This window comes from Suricata suricatta, chromosome 1, assembly GCF_006229205.1.
Source record: "Suricata suricatta isolate VVHF042 chromosome 1, meerkat_22Aug2017_6uvM2_HiC, whole genome shotgun sequence".
Classification (NCBI taxonomy): Eukaryota; Metazoa; Chordata; class Mammalia; order Carnivora; family Herpestidae; genus Suricata; species Suricata suricatta.
The window spans coordinates 36,837,173-36,858,585 of record NC_043700.1 but is presented as its reverse complement, the minus strand read 5'-3'; the positions used below and the strand labels follow the sequence as shown (position 1 = coordinate 36,858,585).

Sequence of the window (21,413 nt, the reverse complement as noted above, 5' to 3'; positions counted from 1 at the left end):
GGAGTGTCATCTGTAATTTTGTAAAATGTATAGCTGCATGGTTTTTATTTTTTAAGAAAGATTTTGTGTGTAAAAACAGACCTATATGCCCTTAAAGAGAAGCACTTAAAAAATAAATTTAGGAGGAAGGCTTTACGAAGTAATTGAAAGCATCCTCTGGAAGATTGAGTTAATTACCAAAAATTAACCCAAGTTATGAAATTCTTTAATCTTACCTGCTCTTAATTTAACAAGTCATTGCCAACTTAAATTTGGACTGAAGAACACTAAAGATTTTAATATCGAGTATGTTTAATTAAATCAGCATCACCTTGCTTAGTTTGAGTGTGTTTTAATTCAGAGTGCACTGACCTCATGCCAAGTAACATGCTTATAACAGAGAATCAGGCAGGACATTTTTTTAACCAATTAACAAATTTTGACCCCTGTAGTAATATTTACTTGAGTAAAGCAGGTCTAGGGGGCGCTATGGCTGCCGCTCACCAGGCACCCACGCCCGCCCTGTCATCCGTGTGAGCAAGGAGGGCCTTTCCCTCACATGCCAGTCTCCCATTTTGAGAGCCTATTCAAAAGACTTCTTTGTTATTATGTATTGTCTGATTTTAAATCCAAATGACCTAAGGTGTCGACAATGAAAGGAAGTGTTTCAGGGGTACATTTAGTAGGAAAAGAATGTAAGAAGGGAAAACAGAGCTGCGTTCTTGAGCTATTTTTAGAAAGAAACTCCTATTAAAACTTGAGTTTTTTGTTGAGCAGAAGTTTGCAGTCCAGAGTCATTGTAGTTCTAACAGAAAAGTCTATAATATCATCTTCAACAGTAAAAGGGACTCTGTTACAGTATTTGCTGCCTAATACTTTCATTACAAGAAAGTCACCATTCTTATTCTTACTTTTGTTAATAGGGCCTTCAGAATGTCGGTGGAGTGTTTGTAAGGGTGCATAGTAGTTGGATACTAGATCGTTTTCAAGCTGTTACTCATTCCCGCTGTTGTAATTCAGTCCTGTGAAAAAGAAATGCTGTTCAAAATGTACCATTTAAAAAATTTAACAGAAGTTTCCATAGCTATTTTTACTAGAGGAAGCTGGTGTTCTTCTAGGAGGAGTTGCTAAAATGCTCATAAACACTTTGAGAGTGTTCGTTTTAATGATTTATGTGCTGTGAGAGAGTGATACAGGTGAATGAAAGGGGAGATCATTTTAATGATGTAAGCATCAGTGTGGGAGTTTCTTCTGTTTGCTGGGTCGTTGACTCCCTTCATTCCTTCTTATCTTGTGTGCCTGATGAAGTGATACCGGTTATGGTTCCCTCGTTAGTAGAGTCTCTGTTGACTAGTTATGACCTTGGGCGTGACAGATCACAGTGAACTCAGCTCACGGTCACAAATGGGGTCCAGATGCTAGGCAGCAGGGCAGCCTTGAGGCCTGTGGAAAGAGCTCAGCCACCCACGCGTCCACGCCTGTGCTGTGCACACCTGTACCTTCCATCACTCTTGCCCTCCCTGCGGTTGACTTTGTGCATGTCTGTCCTCCAGTCCTGTTTAAGCCGCTTTCCCTGGCAGCCTGCCCAGTCCTCATAGCCCTCTGCCTCCCAAAATAGTTATAGACCCAGAGGCTCTGACAGTAACTCCTGACTGCAGTGGGTTTATTTTACTCGTTCTTTATTCCTAGAGAATTGGCCTGCTGCTCCGAAGCTTTGAGGGAGTTTTCAGGGAAGCAACGAAGAATCTTTTTGGGGGTTCCCTTCATCCACATGAGGGCTTATATAATAGATAACTTGTCTGTGTGGTTATATGGGAACTTACATTATCTAACAGGTTGCTTTTTGGCTTGGAGCTGGATGCCAGTGTGAAGTGATCACACCTCTAGATTGTTCTCTTTCAAAAGGAAATTTTGTAGGAATAGGCTTTGTTATATTGAATTTCAGCGGTTTTATCTAAAATGAAGGAAACAGTGCACACAGTAACACCTTGAGCTCTGCCTGTCTTGTACGCAAGTAGATGGTAATAGGATTGGACCCTCTGTTGGAGTTCTGATTTCTCCTGGAAGTCCTGGGACTGCTGTTGTTATTTAGCATGTATCAAGCACCCCCAGAGCACGTACAGTGCACAAAGACTGCATAGTTCCTCCTCGCAAAGAACTCATATGCTAAAATTAGGCAATAGACAGAGACTGGGCCCCCGACGTAACACACTAAGTAGACTGGCAGAAAAAATAACGTGAAAGGGGAGAAAAGGAAAACAAATGGAGTGGGGAAGGTTGGGGTCAGCTCACAGGATAGCTTTCAGTTCATCCAGGCTTTTGCCAAACAGGACGGATTGCTGTGCGCCTGGGGGTGCTCCTTCCCTTTCTCTTGCAGCTGGGGAAGTGATGGAGAGGGAGGGACACTGAGCCCCACAACCAGATCCCCAGCACCAGTTCCCTGTTCAGTTCCGCACAGAGGGAGGAGGCTCATTTGTTTCCCTGGTGTCTTATAAAGTCCAATAAATGTAAGAAGCATCTTTCCCAATTTAATGAGATTTGGATAGAAATCTGACCATGCATTCCAGATTTTCTCTCTCCTCATATGCACTAGGTCTGGTTCCTTAAAACCCTGCCCTGGTTTAGGATGTTGGGTCAACTGTTGAATTAGAGAAGTGCTTTGAGCTTCTCAGAAGAAAGGCATTACGAAGGTCACCTAAGCATTACTGCAGCCCAATAAAGGAGTCAGAGGAACATGAATCAGAAGGGGGCTAATAAAGGCAAGCTTCGGGTATTGGACATTAGTAAATAGGAATATACTGTATGAATCTGTGAGTCTTGTTTCCCTCATACGCAACCTTAGCCAGTCTCTGACTGAGGTTCTGAGTCTAGTTCATGGCTCAACAACTAAAAGAGACTTGGGAGAAGGCTCAACAAAGAACCTCACAAAATGATTAGTGTTGAAAAATGATATCTATAATACAATGTTAGGGAATTTCTGGTATTTAGCCTAGAGGGGAAAAGAATGCCCAGGGCACTCTTGAATTGTTATGCAAGTAAGTATATGCCTCAGAACCAACAACTGTTGACCAATTAGTATCTATTTACATTGAGAACATAAGGATTCAGTCCAGCAAAGGTTAGTTAGAACTGCGATCCCTCACACTGCAGCCCTGGCACCTTTGGCTCCAGCACCACGTGGGAACTTGGGAGAAATGCACCTTCTCAGTCCTCACCCAAGATCTGTTGATTCAGAACCTGGGGGATGGGGCCCAGCAGTCTGCGTTTTGACAAGCCCCTGAAGTGATTCTGACTCACACTAAGGTTGGCGGACTACTAGATGAGATATAAAGAAGGGTTTTATAAAATGGGGAATTTGAGCCCTGGAAAATGTAAACTTTTTTTGGAAGTTATCTAAAAATGGATTTGTATTTATGATGTTTTCAATATTCTCTCTAAAGTCTAGAGACAAGTGACCTCTCAGAGTCCCTTCTAGCCCTGACTTTGCTCTGGATTTCCTCTGTCACTTAGAGAAGATTAATAATTAGCCAGGAAAAATTTGCAATTACTTTTCTGAACTCAGTAGTTAAGACAGTGCCCATTTCAAATGAGAATCAAATGAGAAGATGTGATAGTAACGTTGTGTTATCAGATTGTATCATAGTGTTTATTCAGTGGACTCCCTTCTTCCCATGTGACTTTTTCACAGCCACCAGAAGGGGAATTTGGGCAGAGGTCAAAACAAGGAACCCCTTGATGTTAGCTGGTGATTGATCATTTTGTGTCACAGACTGCTGGCTAGATTGGCCGCTTTCTTCATGAAGCCCACATCAGAAGATGGGTGGCGGTAGGGGAAGTTTGGCTCCACCCCATTTTCCCAACTCTGTCACTTACATAGGAGAACTTTGTTGGTGTGCTGTTGTGTCACCTGCAGGAATGCCCTTCCCCATCTCTGCCATGGGGAATTCCATGTGACACCCTAGATGTAGGAACAAAGCGAGGACCTAAAGAGAATGCAAGCACAGGATGTTGCCAGCCTGGAGGTTCCCTGCTAGAGGTAAAGGATAGTGACCTCTTTGATCTTGACGGTTTTATATCTGCAGCAAACAATGGTACACATGCCAGGCATGTAATGAAATTACGTGATTAATTACTCAGTTGAAATGGTCAAGGCCACAGGTGCTCTGCCCTCTCCCGTGTAATAAATTATCTATAGAGTTCGGAAGGTGGAAGGCGGTGGTTCTTACCATTCCCAGTCAAAATAGTTAACTTTTCCTAGGATTCCCTTTACTCACCATGCCCCACCACACTTCTTTATGCTTCTGCCTGATGGAATTTTCTTGCGTTGAAAACACAAACTACTGAGAGAGTATTTGTTATACTTTGTATAGCATATAATACAATAAAAGCTTTTTTGTTATCATAACGAAGAAAGAGTTTTTTGAGGACATGTTTTGCCGGAGCTGTTTAAAAACTGTCACACAAGTTGCACACTGCTGTCTCCAGAGACGACATGCACTGTCTTGGCCAGGGCACCATGGCCTTAATTTTCTAGCCCTTAAAAATGGGATAGGTAGAATCCTTGACTTTTATGGCTATAGTTAATTACACACTTGCAGAGTATTAAAAGATCCTTGAAGTGAGAAATGACAAGTGAGGGCATCTGGCTCAAACTTCATTTTGCTGCGTAATGGAAGACAGAGAGGGTAAAGGTGGCAAGTGTATATACTGGTGTTGCACAATCTTCAGACCAGGATGGGTTTGAAAACACTGAGCTCTCAGACATTCAGCTGCAGGTACTGCTCTTTCTACACCTGCGTCTGTTTACAGAGTGTATGAAGCCCACCGAATGTGCGGGTTGCACGCTGATAAGGTAGCTATGTCCCACCAATGCAGAGGACAGAGAGAGCTGATTTTTAACATCCTGAGTTAGTCTGAATACAAAATATTTTCTCTCAAGCTGGTGAACTCTCAATAACTATAAATCCAAGAGAACATTCAAACGATTGGTCCATTTGGTTCTTACTGATAGCAGGCAAAAGGCTATTTTCATTTCTCTACAAAAAGAATTTGCTAAAAAGTCACTCCCTTTGGTATTTTGCTTTGGCAAAAATAATTTTGTTTCTAAAATCAATCTTATATGTGGTCCACGTATATTTGATTAAAAACAAGAGTGGGTAAGTGGTTTGGCCTAAACTTTTTCTCATTATTATTGTTCAGTCAAAAAAAAATTAAACTTGAAGAGAAAGGAGGAGAAGAACCCTTTTGCTTATTATAGACTGAAGAATTACTGACCTAAAGATTCAAAGAAACATCCCCAGAAACAGCCTAATAAGGTGTTAGTTAGATCGTGTATGGTGTTGCCATATAATGCAACTCTCTGCAGCCATTTAAAGTGATAGCATTCCATCTATCACTGAGTGAAAATTGCAGGTTACAAAATATATACGTGTAACCATTTTCTACATGGAAGGCATTTTAAAAAATAGCTTAATGGCTTCATTTTCTTTTTTAAAAGGAAGGCACGGGGCAGCTGGGTGGCTCAGTTGGTTAAGTGTGCAACTCTTGCTTTTGGCTCAGGTCATGATCCCAGGTCATGGGATCAAGTCCCACATCAGGCTTCTTACTAAGCATGGAGCCTGCTTGGCATTCTCCCCCCGCCCCCTCTCTCTTTCTCTCTCTCTTTCTCTCTCTAAAAAGTTACAAAAAAAAAGAAAAGGAAGACACTTATATGTACATGAGAAAAGAGTGCTTTGCACCCAATGTAAGCAATAGTTCTCTCAAAGAGATTAGCTGATGTATGTTTTCCCCCTTCTCTTTGGTTGCCTATAGGTTTTGCGTTTATGTTTTTTTTCTGAGCATGCATTATGTAATAATGAAAAACTTTCTTTTCAAAACAGGGCTATTATAATTCATTTTTATTTTGACTTTTATATTTAATTTGGCATTGGCCTCCCAGTGGCTTGTGTAAGTAATGCGTACCCCGATGGTTAAAACTAGTACACCAAAATGTACACAGAACAGTGGTTGTTTTTCAGTGGTGAGCGAGGACCACTTTTCCTTGCTTTACTTTCTTGTGTAATTACCAGGTTTTGTTTTGTTTTTTTTATATATGAGTGTGTGTTATTTTACAATGGGAAATTTTGACTTATTTTTAAGGCAGAGACTTGAGATCTTGGCTCTTGGGAAGAGGCCCACACAGAGTGATATGTGGCCGTTACTGATCAAGGTTAGTTTTGTTAATTCTGCAGGGTAACAGGTACTTAGCAAGGGCTGGCTCTCACTACTTATGGCTGTGGATGTTCAGTGTACTCTGTGACCTCAAATTGGGTAGGATCTCAGGTTCAGTCTTATATAAAGGAGGGGAGCTGGGGAACCCAGCACTTTGAAGTCATTGAAATAATACTTTGTGTTAGGATTGTCCCAGTAAATTTTGTAAGGGACCATCGTTCTTGGTTTCGATATGAAGTAGTGAATGATGGAACCATATGTTGTAGACCTCAGATATTATTTTGAGTGACGGTTATGAGGGATGATGGAAAGAACAAGTCACCTCGCTGATATTTCCAGAGCATTTATCTTTGTAGTATCAAAGTATGTCTCACCAGTGTTTATTAAAAGTGATAGCACTTTAAGAGAGTGCTGGCCCTCTCAATTCTTTCTGCCAAATGCTGCTAGGATGTTCCTGTGGCCTTAATCAGAAGGTTATTTCGGGTAACTATTTGGTACTGGTGGCAGTTGATGTAAGAAAATCGTGAGCAAAAACAGTAGGCCTCCCTTTTAACCCGTTTTGTGTGGTAACAAGAGTAAGTACTTTGGATGGTTATTTAAAGGGTCTCTCTTTGAAGTGTGTTTCTAAGTCTGGGCCTAAATGAGTAGAATCTGTCACCAGGTTTACTTGGGGAGAGAGGTTTAGATTGAGACTAAATTGAATCCACTGTCAACAGGACTGATACCTCAAACTTAATTTACTTATTTATTTTTCATTATTGCGAAAACGAATTTTAATTTTTAATCTTTAGTTTGATCTAACAGTGCTGACCCCAGCTGTGCGGAAAGGGCTCTGGCGACCTTCACAGCAGCACACACGTGCGGGTCTTCTTCAATTCTGGGGGCTCCAGGGCAGCCAATATTGCTTTGTCAAATACATTCTTTAGGCCTTTCTGTGTGAGTTCAGAGCACTCCGCGTACTTGACCGCCTTCGGGTCACAGGCCAGCTTTTCAGCAGTCTCTGGAGTGATGGGCTTCTGTTTCTTCTTGGCAAGTTTCTCAATCATAGAGGGGTCATCTCGGAGATCAATTTGGGTCTCAACAAGCAAGAAAGGAGTCTTTGGACAGTGATGAGTTATCTCAGGCACCCACTTCTTCACATTTTCAAATGGGGATTGAGAGACCACTGAAAAACAGACTAGAAATACATCTGTTTGTGGATAACTCAGCGGTCGTAATCTGTCATAATCCTCTTGCCCTGCAGTATCAAAAAGTCTAAGAGTGTATGGCTCTCCACCAATCATAACTGTGACTGCATAGTTGTCAAAAACAGTCAGTACATACTCCGATGGAAATTTGTTTGTTGTGTAGGATATCAGGAGACATGTTTTACCAACGGCACTGTCACCCACAACAACACACTTAATTGTCTGCATTGCTGAAGCAGTTTTGTATCCACTTTAAATATTTCGAGTTCAATGATGACCTCAACTTCTCCCCCTTAAACTTAATTTAAAGCCAAGATGCCTTGAGAAACCAAAAGGAGTCAGGTAGCATGTACGTACTACCATGTTTTGGCTTCGCCTTTGTTACTAATAGAAGAGTGTTTCCTGGAATACTTGTAACTAAGAAAGCTGGTTTTTCAAGTTTCCTTCTTATCGTTTTTGATCCTTATGAGGAGTGCTCTTCTGTTCATGCTTTCTTACATTTCTTTATTATTTTGTCTCTTTCTCCTGCAGTAAGATAGGAACAATCATATAATTCCTTTCTGCGCTGTTGCCTCTTTGGGGAAGTAAAGACATAGCCCACTTGATTTTATCATCTTTTCTGGGTCGGGGAGGGGAGTAAGATGTCAGTGAACTGTTTAACCCAAATAGTCAGATATGCAATGGATAGAGTACTGTTCCAGTGAGATTTGTGACAGCCACCTCAGCATGCCCTAGCTGCCAAGTGATTTCAACTCAGATGAGTCACAGCCCTCCGGCACACAACGTCAGCACAGAGATATGAAATGCCACATGCCGTGGGGCACCTGGGTGACTCGGTTAAGCGTCTGACTCTTGATTTCAGCTCAGGTCATGATCTACCGGGTTGTGGGATGGAGCCCTGTGTCAGGCTCTGCACTGACAACGTGGAGCCTGCTTGGGATTCTCTCTCTCTTTGCCCCTCCTCTCCCCTGCTTGCACTTGCTCCTGCTCTCTCTTTCTCTCTCAAAATAAATAAACTTTAAAAACATTTTCATTAAAAAAAAATGAAATGCCACACGCCATATCAAGATGGAGTAAAATAGGTGGCTACAGTTTGATTAATAGAATTCTTTGTGAGTTCAGTGGCTCAAAAGAAGAAAGAGAACATCTTTTTTAATGTTTATTATATGTATATATATATATATACACACATTTTCTATACATACATTTTAATGTTTATTTATTTTCTTTTTTTTTAAGTAGTTTATTGTCAAATTAGTTTCCATACCACACCCAGTGCTCTTCCCCACAAGTGCCCTCCTCCATCACCACCACCTCTTTTCCCCTCCCCCGTCCCCTTCAGCCCTCAGTTCTATTTCAGTATTCAACAGTCTCTCAAGTTTTGCGTCCCTCTCTCTCCCCAACTCTCTTTCCCTCTTTGCCTCCCCCTGGTCCTCCATCAGGTTTCTCCTGGAGAACATCTTTTTTAAAAGTGATAGAGCAGATAAAAATATGTCTAGACTATATTCTGAGACTATAGACTAAATTAGAAAAGGTAAAAAAAAAAACAAAACTGTGGTTGCTGTCAAGAGAAAGAAGGCTTTGTAAGAGCAAGAGGAGAATGGAGTTCAACTTAAAGATTTGGACTGAGTTTATTTTCTTTCTTTTTTAAAATGTGTTCATTAATTTCTTGGTTTTGTTTGTTTTTGCCTTTTTTACAGACTAAAAGTGAAATAAGGGGATATGAATAGTGAGGTGGCTGAGAGCTCATGTATTATTACAAAGGTTTTAGAAAGAAAGTGATTGCTTTAGACTTGACTTGAGATTAAAGTGGAAGCTGGCGCAGGAGGAGAGAATTGTTGGGGGGTTCTGTCACTTTCTGCCTCAGCCCAGTGTGTAGAGTTCCATATCCCTGAGGACCTAGAGGGTGGAGGAGTGTCCGACCAAGCACCTTTCACTGTCAGGCCTGATTTTCGCCATCTCTACTTCTGTTCACATTTTTTTGGTTTTTCATTCATCTTTAAATCATAAGTGTCTTTTGCTCTGTGAGACTTGTCAGTAACAATGAAATAATCCAGAATTTTTATTTGAAGAAAAATGGCTTAAAAGCTTAATCCAGAAAAATCTTCTTCTGATCAGGTATAAAAACTTGACATTGTCATACTATTATGCATTACAATGATGTATTTTTTTATTTAAAGTTTAATTTTTATTTTTATTGCATTCTGAGAGGAAATGACCCTCAGTTGGTAATAGTATAATGAGAAAGATTTTGTTTTCTGTCTCCTCCTTAAATATTAAACAGTAAACGTCTAAGAACTCAAATGATCAAATTGGATCCAACTATGTGAGAGCAACACAGATACAGAAGTTTCTTTCGTTTACTTATTTATTTTGACAGAGAGTGTGCATGCACACAGGAGGGGCAGAGGGAGGGAGAGAGAATCCCAAGTAGGTTCCACGCTGTCAGCACAGAGCCCAACCTGGGGCTTGATCCCACGAACCATGAGATCATGGCCTGAGCCGAAGTCCGGAGTCAGACGTTTAACCAACTGAGCCACAGGTACCCCAGAATTACTTTTTTAAAAAGCAAATCGTGGCCACCTCAACAAAAATTATATATAGTAAAATTCATTTTACTATACAATTAAAAATCTGGTGACAGTGTAGTTCTGTGAGTTTTTACACATGCTGAGAGTTTTGTGACCATCAGCACAGACATGATAAATAATAATGAAAACTCCCCAGAGGTTGCTCTTGTGCTGCCCCTTTGTATGTAGACCTTCCCTCCATCCCTTACTCCCTGAACTATGAAAGTAGTCTCTAAGTTCCACATACAGCCATGGTAAAGGGTGAAAAGCCATAGTTAAGGGGCCTTAAGTACAACCTTTGACCAGTTAAGTGGGTTATGGGTGATTCCTAAGAAGCCAAACTAAAATATAAAAACGAGAGGGAAAAAATCTGAGCAGGGACATCAACAGCCATACTTCTGTGTTGAAAGTAGACTTCACAGAATTAGATCAGCCAAATAAATATGCAAACAAATATCAGCAACAAAACCTCTGGAATCTGGTAACATCAGTAACCAGAGTCACTATAACATGTACAATTATAGATATGTAACATATCGATAAATGTCTAGTTTTCAATAAAAAATTAAGAGACATGTAAAGAAATTAGAAATTGTGACACATTCACAGGAGAAATAAAGTAGACAATAGAGACAGCATTTGAGGGGGCCCATATATTGAACAAAGCAAAGACTTCAAAGCAGCTATTATAAATATATTCAAAGATTAAAAGAAACCATTAAAATTTTTTTAATGTTTATTTATTTTGGGGAGAGAGAGAGACAAAGCCCGAGTGGGGAAGGGGCAGAGAAAGAGGGGGACACAGAATCCAAAGCAGTACTGAGTACTGTACTGAGCTGTCGGTATAGAGACCGAGTAGGGCTCTAACTCTGTGAAGTGCAAAGATCATGACCTGAGCCAAAGTCATCAGCTTAACCAACAGAGCCATCCAGGCGCCCCTAAAAGAAACCATTTTTAAAGAATTAAGGGAAGGTGGCAGTGAATCATCAAATAATGACTATTTTTCAAGGTATAGAAAATACAGATATGATATCAGAAGCACAAGAAAAGTAAAAATAGATAAATTGGACTACATCAAAATTAAAAGTTTCTTCACAACAAAGGACACAGTCAATAGAGTGAAAAGGTAACCTTTGGAATGGGAGAAAATATTTATAAATCATATATCTAATAAGGGGTTAGTATCCAGAATATATAAAGAATTCCTACAATTCAACAGCGAAAACAAAACAATTAAAAAATGGACAGAGGACTTCAATAGACATTTCTATGAAGAAGACCTACAAATGGCCAATAAGCCAATGAAGGTGCTCGACATCACTAATCACTATCAAAATGCAAAACAAACCACTATGAGATACCACCTCACACCAATTCAAATGGCTACTACTAAAAAACGAAACAGAACAAGCATTAGTGAGGATGTGGAGAAATTGGCACCTTTGTACCTTGTTAGTGGGAATATAAAATGATGTGGCTGCCATGTAAAACAGTACAGTAGTTTACAGTAATTAAAAACAGAATTACCACCTGACCTCGTGATTCCACTTCTGGATATATACCCAAAAGAATTGAAAACAGAGACTTGGACAGAAATTCGTACACCTTTTATAATAGCATTATTCACAGTAGCCAGAAGTGGAAGTAACTAAAATGTCCATTGGTGGATGAGTAAAAATAAAAATGTGGTTCATACATACAATGGAATATTCAACCTTAAAAAGGAAAGAAATTCTAAACATGCCACAGTGTGGATGAACTTTGAAGACATTATGCTGAGTAAAATAAGGCAGTCACAAAAACGCACAGTATGATCTCATTTATATGGTTGTACTTAAGGCAGTCAAACTCAGAGAGACAGAAAGTAGAATGGTGGCTGCCAGGGATTGGGGTGAGAGGGCATGAGAAATTATTCTTTAATAGGCACAGAGTTTCAGTTTTGTAAGATGAAGAGTTTTGTAGATAAATAGTGATGTTTGCATAACAATGCAAATATATTTAATGCCATTGTACACTTAAAAGTCATTAAATGGTAAGTTGTATGTTTATTTTACCACAATTAAAAAAATTTTAAACATGGAAATTCTGGAATTGAAAAGTATAACAAAATGAAATACTCACTAGAGGGATCAATAGCAGATTTGAGTCATCAGAAAAAAGAATCTGCAAATTGAAGAGAGAGCTGTGGAGAGAATACAGTCGAGAACAGAAAGAAAGAATGAAAAAAAAATGAACAGAATCTCAGAAGAATATAGGTCACTATTAAGTGTACCAATTGAAGTATCAGAAGTAGAAGAGAGAAAGGGGTAGAAAAATATTCAAAGACGTCATGATTTACAGCCTTCCAATTGGATGAAAGACGCTGATCTATACCTTCAAGATGCTTAACAAACTAATTTGGAAAAGCATAAAGAGAGAGATCCACACCCAGGCATGTAGTCAAAATTTCGAAAGACAAAAAGATGACGTGGAAAGGAACAAGGAAAGAAAAACTCAATTATAAGGGAGCCTCACTAAGAGTAACACCTGCTTTCTTATGAGAAACAATGGGGGCCGGAAGGCAGTAAGAGGGCACATTAAAGTGCTACAAGAATCCTCTGCCCTGCAAAGCTGTCTTTCAGAAGTGAAGGGAAAATAAAAACATCCCAAGTACCTGAAACCGGAATCCACTGCTAGCAGATCTGCTGAAACAGGTTTCTTAGGCTCCAAGGAAGTGACACTAGACAGTAATATCTTCATACTTCATACACACACACACACACACACACACACACACACACACACACAAGCTCCAGTAAAGGCAATTAAGTAGCTAATGATGAAAGACTGTATAATTATATATTTCTCCATTCTTGTAACTGATTTCAAACATCACTAAGGAGCAGCTTATGTCTGGTTGCTTTCTAGTTACTATAATAAGCTCTGTGTTCACGTCAAGGCATCCTCCATAGCTTCAAGTTTTCTAAGGGAAAAACTGACCAGAGGGAGCCGGTGACTTGCCCAAGAAAGCTCATCTCAATCATCCAGTAAGGAATTAAGTGCCGGGAGCACACTCAAAATCAGTACATAATATTTTAAGGAATCTTACAATCTTCTCTCGCTCATATTTTAAACTATTATTTTCATCATTCTTTGAGGGTAATAGCAAGCAAATGCTTATGATTTCTTAATTTAGTAAGAAGATTTCAGTTGTCTCAGTGAGAGATAGAACTGCTAAATTTTCACCTGACTTCCTGCCCAGATGAACAATGTTTTAGACTTACTACCTTGTTTAGACTGTTTACACCATGAATTTGGGTGGAATTGAATTAAGTGTGCAGACTTCTGATAAAGCACTACACAGGCTTGAACCGAATTTCCTGCATTGCAAAGGAAACTGAATCAATTTAATGACTATTTGTTCCCTCTTGCTTTTTCTGCTGCCTAGGAACTATTGCTTAAGAACCCCTGGAATGAAAATAAGAGCTATGGAGCTGTAAGTTGAGCGTGGAAAATAGTTCAGATAATAATCTCCATCTATCTACTCTTCTATTTATGTAAGTGTTCTATTAATAGAAAGAATATAGAGTAGTGTCAAGAATCAAGTGTTTTATAAGTACCATTCATATTTCTATTGAGCTACTTTAATGAGAACAAAATCAGCAAATAAGTATGTAGGAACTAAGAAATGTATTTACATACATAGTTCCATTTTAAACTGTGGCTGAAGGGAAAGTATTTTCCTAATACAGCTCCTGGAGCTTAGCCAGACAGCCCGACACTCAGGGCACAGAACTGGAACAGCGGAACAGCACGCCCAGGTTTGCCATTTGATAGAAGTGATGTTAAGTGACTTATTCATGAAAACGACTCTACTTTTGGTAATGAGTGAAGAAAAAGTTATGTAGAGTATCTGAGGGGAATCCATCTATAGTGTACACAGAAAGGGAAAAAATGTTTCGAAGCCATTTCCATCTCAGAGCAGGAGTAAATGTATACAGCTCAGCTGTCTTTGCCTCTTGCTTTCAAACAGCATTGAACCTACAGCACTCCAGCAAGGGGCGGTCATAATCCCTAAAAAACAAAAAAACAAAAAAAAACACCCAACTCTATGCAAGTTAATTTCATGGATTTTTTTCAAATTGATTATTTATTTTTGAGAGAGAACACGTGCTCATGTGAGCAAGGGGGAGAGAGAGAGAGAGAGAAAGAGTGCAGAGCCCTGAGCTGGGTCCCTGCAGGGCACAAGCCCTCCCCCCCCCCCTCCCGACGTGGGGCTTAAGCTCACGACCATGAGATCATGACCTGAGCAGGTGTCGGATACTTGACTGACTGAGCCGCCCCAGGGCCCCTAATTCCACGTTTCTAATGGGAGCACACTGCAGTGTGCCATAAGCCATTCCGTTAGAAGTTTTTTCTTCCTCTCCAAGTGCAGTCTTACTACAATGAAAGACTATTTGCCATATCTTCAAATTTGATAAAGAATGGCCAGTATGCATTTCATTATGGCAATTTTTTCGTGGAATCATCAAATTATAAATTTGAAGTAGAAACAGCTGGGGTGCTTAGCTGGCTCAGTCAGTGGAGCATGTGACTCTGGACCTCAGAGTTGTGGGTTCAAGCCCCACGATGGGTGTAGGTATTACTTGAAAACAGGGGCACCTGTCATGATCTCATGGTTCGAGCCCCGCATTGGGCCCTGTGCTGACAGCTTAGAGCCTAGAACCTGTTTCTGATTCTGTGTCTCCTTCTCTCTCTGCCCCTCCCCTGCTCACACTCTGTCTCTTTCTCAAAATAAACATTAAAAAACAGTTTAAAAAAGCAAACTCTTTAAAAACAAATAAAATAAAAAATAAAATAGAAACAATAAATTAAAACTTTCTTAAAATAACTGCTTCTACAGTCATTCAAATTCCATTGGAACATCTCCAAGGAAATGGCACTTGCACCTCCTGGGGCAGTCTTTCAGTTTTTAAAAGCTTTTTCACATAGGACATGTAGGGCCTTCTGTGTTGTCTCTTTTTCAGGATTTATTTATCTATCTATCTATCTATTTATTTATTTATTTATTTATTTATTTATTTATTTTTGAGGCAGAGAGAGGGAGAGAGAGAATCCCAAGCAGGCTCTGCACTGTCTGAACAGAGCCCGATGTGGGTCTCAAACCCAGAAACCTGTGATATCGTGACCTGAGCCAAAATCAGCAGTCAGTTGCTTAGCCCACTGAGCCACTCAAGCCACCCTGTAGTAACTCCTTTAACTTTATCTCCTTTTCATTATTGTTGCTCTTTATTTTTCTCTATCCTTTTAAAAATAAATTTCCTTAATAGATTCATACAGTCCCTTCCTACAGAGCAAAAGGCTGTTGGAAAACATCTAATACACATGCTTTATGAGGCAAAAAGAAACTTAAATGTCAGAATGACAAAAATGCAGGATGAGGCCTGCAGAAGAAATAGGGTCCAGAGGGGCAGAGCCCACAGGGTCTGTAGTGGAAACTTTATATTGAGGACCAAAATAAGTTTGTGCATATTCCAGAAATTCATGCGGGCTGTTGATGGCATTGTTCAAGAAAGGGTCAGGAATTTCCACCCCCTCTCCCTGCAGCACAATCCTGTGGTTCATAGTTGCAGACTGCACTGCCTCTTCCTAGTCCTGTGGTCTCTGGTTGATACAGAATAATTGACTTGGACGGGACTTGAAGATATCATCTGATCTTGAAAATTTCCAAAGATCACGGCTCTGCAGTGCTCCTTGTAGCCCGTTCTCTTTTTCACTCCTTCCCCTTTCCCCATTGTCCCTGCCTCCTCATCCCCAGCGCAGGCCAAGACCCCAAGGAATCTCAGTTCCCTGAATAGGAGCTAGTATCATTACCAAGGCCTGATGAATGCCAGCCAGGAGCATCACTTTCTAGGTGTCTTTACATTACTTTCATTCAAATACCTCCATGGAATAAGTAGGTAGCACTTTTAGGGAACCTCCGTCTCAGTTCTACTTTTACTTACGACAGTCACATCTTCAAAATGACCAAAATTGGACCAGATGACTTCTCGAGTCTTTTCAGACTGCGATGTTCTCTGATTCTCTAATGCTGTGAACCAAAATAGGAATAAGAGACTAATCTTAGGTTGTTCCTTGTGAGGATTAACCTCAAATACCGTTCCAGTAAAAAAAGCTTGTAATGCACTTGGCACCCTCGGGACATTTTCTTATTTTCTGGGTGAAGTTTGGTTCTGCTGGCCAGTCCTCAAGAGAAGCGTACGAAAGATGAAGGGAGAATCCTAAAGCAGGACCAGGTGTGACTGAGGATTCCGTGGAGATCCTGCAGACGGGAATATGACAGACGACTTCAAACCCTGCAGTGACTTTTCACACGGTGCTCAGATGCCAGGACCAAGGGATAGTCTTGAAAGTGAAAAAGATTAAAAAGTATATAGAAGATGTATTTATATCTTAAAGTGTAGGTCATAAACTTGAAGGAAGAATTGTCCCAGAGGCCTGGGCTTGAAAACAGATTGATGGTAAATTCATTTTGTTTATTAGCGAAAACAAAGCATATTTGGGTGGCACATTCCTAACTTTTCAAAAATATGTCCTTTGTTTTAAAGTGTTTTTATTATGCTAAAAAGTAGTAGTTGCTCATCATAGGAAGTTTTGGATAATATAAAAAATGTCAAGAGCACCTAGAGAGTGCTGAACCTCGGCCCCATTTCTTTAAAGCCTCGTTGCTGGTGCAAGTGCTCAAGCACATTTGAGGTCATGTGTCACACACCATTTGTACGCCGACTTTTCCCAGAGCGAACTGTGTGCCAATGCCACGGAAAATTCTCAAGTTACACCATGTTAGTGACTGTATTATATTTCTTCTAGAAGTCACCCATATGTCCTCAGCTGTCCCTCTGTCTGGGGACAATTAAGTGGTTTCCCTTTTTTTCATGACCATAATAAATGACATCAGTATTTGTTCACATGTCACATCATTTGCTTATTTTTTTGAGCTTGTGAGGTTAATGTCATAAAGACACCCATCCCCTCCGAGTACTCCTTGTTCAAGACAGAGTACTGGGACCACCGTGCTCCGACCCAGCCTGGCGCATTTATAAGCACCATTTCCCAGATGAAAAATAAATGCTCCTACTCAGAACCGTGTAAGTCATTTCCAACTGTACTTTTGAGAGAGAACATTTGAGAACTGATTTTAGAATTGGAATTGGAGTAGCAGAGCAAGGTGACACTTTTCTTTATAGTTTGCTTCTGCTCTAACTTATTTTTTATTGACCTCCTTGAAGCTTTTGGTGTGTGAAGTGTCCACAAGTGCAGATATAAACTATCTTCAGGGGCGCCTGGGTGGCTCAGTTGGTTAAGCAGCCGGCTTCGGCTCAGGTCATGATCTCACAGTTCGTGGGTTCGAGCCCCGCATCGGGCTCTGCTGACAGCTCAGAGCCTGGAGCCTGCTTCAGATTCTATATCTCCCTCTCTCTCTGACCCTCCTCTGCTCACACTGTCTCTCTCTGTGTCTCTTAAGGGGAAGAGCACTGGGTGTTGTATGGAAAACAATTTGACAATAAAATATTATGGAAAAAAAATAAATTAAAAAAAAATTTAAACTATCTTCAGTCTCTGGGTCTCTGTATGAGTGATTTTCAGCCCAACTGTTTATATTTGCCCTAAACCTGAATGCATATGAGTGGGTTTCCACCTTTTGGATCCTAGAGAAGCGAGGTCAAACACTTGTCTCCACAGGAACGCCCTGCTTTTCTTTTTCTGTGGAAGTAGTATGTGCCTAGTTGGAAGAGAGTTCACTGATCTGTCCTCACAGCAGGCCTTTCTCTTACATCTCTGGCCTCGAAAGAGTTGTGTCTGAGTCCCTTTCTGTGGAACTCCGTATCTGCAGTTCTAAGTCAGCACCTCCTCTACTTGATCTGTATTTGCTCTTTGCTTTCAGCGGCCATTGTTTAACAAGATGTGACACCTTGTCCCTGAGCCCTTGCTCGATTGATTGAACTGGCTGCTTTTACTGCATCTAAGTGGAATATTCTTTCTTTCGCTCAATAAGGGAGCTATGCTTGCTTGCTTTCTTTTCTTTTTTTAACTATTTAAAGGGGATTGGGGGGCAGGGAGAGGCAATGCTGGTATATAGAAAAGGAGAAATACCAAAAGTGAATGTTTTTTATGGTTTTTTTCTCAGGTTTACTGAGGTATAGTTGACAAATAAAATTGTAAGGTATTTGAAGTATATGCTATGATGATTTTATATGCGTATGTATTTCAAAAGGATTCCTCCTGCTCCTCCATCACCTCAGATATTTATATATGCCAGTGTTATTTATAGTTAGTTTTATTGAGGTATAGTTTATATGCACTAAAATTCACCAGGTGCGAGCATAGTTTCATAAGTTTTGATACTCAAGATATAGAATGAAAAGTTTCCTGTGTAGACGTACGGTTTTCACTTCTCTTGGGTGAAAATACCTCAGAATGGGTACTTGTGTGATGAGCATGCGCTTTATAAGAAACTGCCAACCCGTTGTGCAAAGTAGCATAATCATTTTGCGTGATGTTCTTTTCTTGGCACCTTTTAGAAGTTTCTTCATCTACCTCTTCACTCCCTCCACCCCTCAAAACTGTTCCTGGGCCTTAGAGTGCATATCAATCTCTAATCAAAGACAAGGCCAGAGTTTGTACATTGTGGAAGAAGAGCAGGACTAGAGGAAGGTGGGCTGGGTATAGCCACATGACTATTAGAGGTGAGGGGCATAAGAGCGAGAAGGACCTTCTAGAAGGATTTTGGAACCTCAAGTTGTTCTTCCTGTGTCTACAGTGGTACTGTAACTTCAGGTTGTTTGAGGCTAACCATAACTTACAAAGTGCTTCTGCATATATTAGATTTGATCTTAACAATAATTCTATAAAGCACAGGTGTCATTACTATCCCTATTTTACAGATGATGAAACAGGATTCAGCAAGTGTATGTGACTTACCCAAGGTCACCTTGGTAGTTAGTAACAGAGCCAGGATTAGGCCTTGGCTTTCCTGACTATAACCCCAGGGATTTATCTGCTAATAATGATAATAGTCCCCATGTACGGAATCCTGGCACTGGACTAGGGCATTTAAATGGCCACCACATTATGTACTATTATTCCCATTTTCCAGATGAGTCATTTCAATGACTTGCCCATGGTTGTGTAGCTAGTAGCTAGATGGATTGGAATGGACCAGAACCTCCGACTGCAGGTCCTGTGCTCTTTCCTGTTCTTCATGCAAGAGAAACTAGTGTTCCTTGTTTAGCAACAGAGAGAAGAGGGGAAACTGCAGAGCATGCAGTGCTGGGAAGGAGCCAGTGTCTTAGCATGCTGTCTCGCCACTTGGTTTTCAGTTAATACTGGGTTTTATATCTGAAGCCGGTTCACTGTGAATGTCTTACATCTTTATCAGCCGGCTTTACACTCAGGCTCTTTGTCCCCAGCAAGTAAGTCTGCTTATTTCTACTTCTATGATATCTGTCATAGATACAGTCCCAGGCTGGGTCTGACACTTGGCTTGCTTGTTTTGCCCTGCCTTCTGACATATTTCCCCCTTCTCGCTCCCTCTTTCTTTTCCCTCCCCCTCCTCTCTACCGCTTTCTTCTGCTTCAGTCAGAATATCATCTGTCTTTCTCTAGGCTCCTTTGTTCCCATAGACTGCTTTGCATATCTGTAAATATGCCTTAAGGTAATTAAAGCAAGTTTCAGAGCTGTTCTAGAAATGTTTCAGTTTTCTATCACTAGTGTGAAAATATGAAACTCAGTAGTTTTCATCATAAATACACTATTAGTTTTTAAATTAATTTTTTAAGTTTGTTTTGAGAGAGAGAATGTGAACAGGGGAGAGGGTTAGAGGGAGGGAGAGAGAGACAGAGAGAGAGACAGAGAGAGAGAGAGAGAGAATCCCAAGCAGGCTCCATACTCAGTCCAGAGCCCAATGTGGAGCTCAAACGCATGAACCATAAGATCATTATCTGAGCTGAAATCAATAGTAGGACTCGTAACCAACTGGGCAGTCCAGGTGCCCCTTAAATTAATTTTTAAAATGTAAGTGTATAAAGTAGATGTTTTCACCAGCTATTCAAGAATGATGGTGTTGGGGGCACCTGAGTGGCTCAGTCAGTTAAGCATCCAACTTCAACTCAGGTCATGATCTAATAGTTTGGGGGTTCGAACCCCTGTGCTGTCAGCACAGAGCCTGGAGCCTGCTTTGGATTCTCTGTCTTCCTCTCTCTCTCTCTGCCCCTCTACTACTCACACTCTCTCAAAAATAAAGTTAAAAAATTAAATTAAAAAAAAGAATCATAGTATTAATAGAAACTCCGTATGACAAGATCTACATCCTGACTGTTGAAATAAAAAAAATGATTCTGCTGTACTATTCTGCAAATAAGATTTCAAAAATGCATCTCCTATTTTACTTAAATATTATCAAGGAAAGTTAGTCGTTTTCATGGCTAAGTAGTCAGGCTCACTGACACGTAGTAGAGAGTCATTAGATTTTATATCATACCGTTGAAGAGATTATTCATCTTCAAATTTCTTTTTTTTTAATAGTTTATTGTCAAATTGGTTTCCATACAACACCCAGTGCTCTTCCCCACAAGTGCCTTCCTCCATCATCACCACCTCTTCACCCCCCCTTTCCCTTCAACCCTCAGTTCATTTTCAGCATTTAATAGTCTCTCAAGTTTTGCATCCTGCTCTCTCCCCAACTCTCTTTCCCTCTCCCCTCCCTCTGGTCCTCCATTAGGTTTCTCCTGTTTCTCCTGTTAGACCTATGAGTGCAAACATATGGTATCTGTCCTTCTCTGCCTGACTTATTTCACTTAGCATGACACCCTCGAGGTCCATCCACTTTGCTACAAACGGCCATATGTCATTCCCTCTCATTGCCATGTAGTACTCCATTGTGTATATATACTACATCTTCTTGATCCATTCATCAGGTGATGGACATTTAGGCTCTTTCCATGTTTTGGCTATGTTCAAATTTCTACCTAAGTGTCAGAATTCAAGATTCAATCCTAGCTTCCAGGAAAGTAGGTTTTACATTTTCAGAGGGTGAGTGTGAGGCACTTGGGCTTCAGAGGAGGTGTTGGAAAATTACTTCAGAGCCTCAGGGTCCTCTGCACAGGAGACCTAGCTCCTTCCCTTCACGTGTTGGAGGGAGAGCTTGGCCTGGGTACAGTCTGTGAAATCTCAGAGAAGAGCTCACTACACGCCAGAAGCTAAGGAAGGGAGGCTGGCCATGGGCCAGGCCTTTAAAACCTCAAGGGCCCTGGGAAGGAGTCATAACTCAGCCACAGTCCACTGCAGACCTGCTTGTCTGGGATGGGTCATGCCGGCCGAGTAGCTGACGGGACTCTGGTGCCGAGAGAGGAGAGTGTGGACGGAGGACTGGCGCAGGCATCCCCTCAGCGTGTTTGCTTGGAAAGACCAGGGGTCATCTTGGATTTTC

The 21,413-nt window shown here is 40.7% G+C and overlaps 1 protein-coding gene and 1 pseudogene across 4 annotated transcripts in view; one reads left to right on the top strand and one right to left on the bottom strand.

The window, feature by feature from the left end:
- The window catches only part of SLC20A2 (solute carrier family 20 member 2), a 105,101-nt gene that overhangs the window by 33,270 nt on the left and 50,418 nt on the right, over positions 1-21,413 (top strand). Inside the window, exon 1 of one of the 4 annotated variants that reach the window (XM_029936624.1) lies at positions 13,391-13,482. The exons of the other annotated variants lie outside the window; for them this stretch is intronic. The gene's annotated coding sequence lies outside the window, so the exon portion shown is untranslated. Of the gene's footprint in view, positions 1-13,390; positions 13,483-21,413 lie in introns of those variants that run through there. 4 annotated transcript variants of the gene reach the window in all.
- Positions 7,032-7,628, bottom strand: LOC115289437 (annotated as a pseudogene).